Source organism: Silene latifolia, chromosome 9 (assembly GCF_048544455.1).
Source record: "Silene latifolia isolate original U9 population chromosome 9, ASM4854445v1, whole genome shotgun sequence".
Classification (NCBI taxonomy): Eukaryota; Viridiplantae; Streptophyta; class Magnoliopsida; order Caryophyllales; family Caryophyllaceae; genus Silene; species Silene latifolia.
The window spans coordinates 201,441,417-201,444,063 of record NC_133534.1 but is presented as its reverse complement, the minus strand read 5'-3'; the positions used below and the strand labels follow the sequence as shown (position 1 = coordinate 201,444,063).

Here is a 2,647-nt window from a genome sequence, read left to right as displayed (position 1 = left end):
AAGCCATGATGAGGGACGGATCGAACTAGCCTTTTAAAACGAATCCAGACTTCATTAAAGTCTTCAGTAGGACCTTGTTTAAAACTCGTAATCTGGCTTCTAAGAGCATTAGTCTTCTGCAGTGGGAAATACCTCTTGTAAAATGCAAGAGCTAGTGAAGTTCAGTTAGTGATTGCGTCGGTCTCCATATCCAAGTCACATAGCCATTCTGCTTCATCATCTCTCAGAGAGAAAGGAAAAAGAGTCTGTTTGACTTGATCTTGAGTCACCCCAACAGTTAAAGTAATAGAACAACAATATGTGACAAATTTCTCCATATGCTTGGCGGGATCCTCTCCATCTTTTCCTCCAAATAAATTTCTCTCTACGAGGCTTATATATAAGACGGTTTGATCTCAAAGGTCCCTTTATCAGTGGTAGGGAGATTAAAGCCTTTAGGAATGGAATCAATGGTAAATTCGAAGTTACTTGCCAATGTCGGCATCTTCGATGTTGTAGGATTAAGTGGTGTATAAATAAGTGTGTCCTCTTTAAAGGACGAATCTTCTGTGAAAGTAAACCGCTCTTAGTCAAGTGTACTCAAGTCTTCCACCTGACTTACTTCTCTTTGAAATTTTCGTCTATAGCGAAAAATCTTCTCTGGCTTGGGATCAAAAGGTACATTCTCTGACATGTGAGACCTGGGCATACACGAAAACAACAAGAAAATATCAAACTGTCTCAAGGAACTGATGCTCCCTGAGACAAAAGACAAAAATAAACAATAACAAACAGACAAATTGTTGCCTCCCCGGCAACGATGCCAAATTTGATAAGGTTATTTTCAGTCGTTGGCCTATCAAAATAAATCATATTCTCAACTAACTAGTAGCTAGCAGTAAGAAAGGGTCGAATCCACAGGGAGGCGAGTTAATTAATCTAGTTTGTTTATATTTAAATTCGTCTTAAAGGTAACCGTTTTTTTCTTGGGTTGATTGTTTGATTTCTACTAACTAATTGCGATGTAAATAAAGACAAATTCAATCATATTAAAAGAGTCTAGGGATCGGGTTCACTAGGTAGTCATCCAAGGGTGAGGTTTAGTTCATTGATTGAGCAATTTATATTGTTGAAAGTCATATGATCGATCGATTCTAATATGTCTTTTTAGATCTAAGCTTAACATGCGATCGCTATTATTAAGTCAGTCTAATTCAATTATCGTGGCCTATACTAGTCTTAACTCTGTCGGTGAAAATCCTAGTTTGCAAGACTAATTAACCAATTCTGATCAGTAATTAATTAACTAGATGTAAGACGATAATTAAACAACAATCAAAAGCAATTTAATATTCAATTCATTAACAACCCATTTTCTAACAACCTAGATCCCCTTTCACCCTAGATTATGAAATTAGTTACTCCTGATAAAGGGAATAACAACAATAAGATTAATGAACAACATAATTAAAAACATAATAAGATGAACAAAACAATAATTGAATAAACTAGAACTTGAATTAATAATAATTAAAGAAAGATTAGAGAGTACCGTAAATAAAGAGCAATAGATCCGAAACAATAATATATAAACTAAACTAAGAGTATTCTAAGAGAGTTTTTAGAGAAGCTATGCGTAACTGGGTAAAATAAGACGTTCATAAACTTAGAGTACGAATTGGATATTTATAGTAAAACATAATCGTAAGGAAATTGCGGAAAATTTTGGAAACCATAGCTTCCTCGATCGAGCATGGCTGTACACAATCGAGTACATAGCTTCCTCGATCGATCCTGGGGAAGATTGATCGAGGAACCACTCTGTTCAGCTCTTTTCTTCGTGTTGTCTTCTTAGCTTATCTTCCCTCATTCTTCTAGGTTTCCGTGCCATGCTTCGTGTATTCCTTCATGCCCACTCCGCGATGCCCATTTCATTCCTTTGCTCCTCAAATGCAACATTCCTGCATTAAACATCAAATAGCAGAAGTAACAACATTCTAACATAAAAGGCATGTAATTAATAACAACTAGCACGAAAACCGTATCAAAAGTAATTAAGGGGAGGCATAAATATGCATATAATTATGACTCATCAGTGCACATCCCCCTTGGAGTGGGAAGCTCCAAGGGGAGACCCAGTGCAAGCCGGTTTCCTAACCGTCTTACGTCTCCTCAACAATCAAGTACCACCACCAAAGACCTCCAACACAATACAATCACAACCATACATGACAAATATCATTTCTCGGGTACAACACAGCATCACTCGACCGAGTGGCACTCACTCGGTCGAGTATACTCCTCACTCGACCGAGTGCCAACTCACTTGGTCCGCTAAGGGTTCTACCCGGTCCACTGGAAGTCTACTAGGTCTAGTTTAGGTCTTACTTGGTATCGTAGGAGGGGTCATCCTTTACTTCCGAGTATACGTGGATTCTCTCACGTGTCCCTAGGCTCTTTCTGGGTCCCAAATTATCCGAGTATTACACACAACACGTCAGTTTCAATAAATAAACATAAGACACAATATGATAGATGAATATGTAACATGCCAATGATATGAATGAAATATTATTATACAATCACTGTAATACTCCGTACTTTTAATAAATATAATTTATAATTTATAAGATATGAATAAATAATATTGTTGTCGTAAAAGAAAAAA

The 2,647-nt window shown here is 36.9% G+C and overlaps 1 non-coding gene across 1 annotated transcript; it reads left to right on the top strand.

Moving 5' to 3' along the window:
• On the top strand, positions 1 to 107 carry LOC141604018 (small nucleolar RNA R71). Its single transcript, XR_012525845.1, has one exon. It is a non-coding gene; the product is annotated as a small nucleolar RNA R71 (small nucleolar RNA).
• Positions 108 to 2,647: the final 2,540 nt, after the last annotated feature.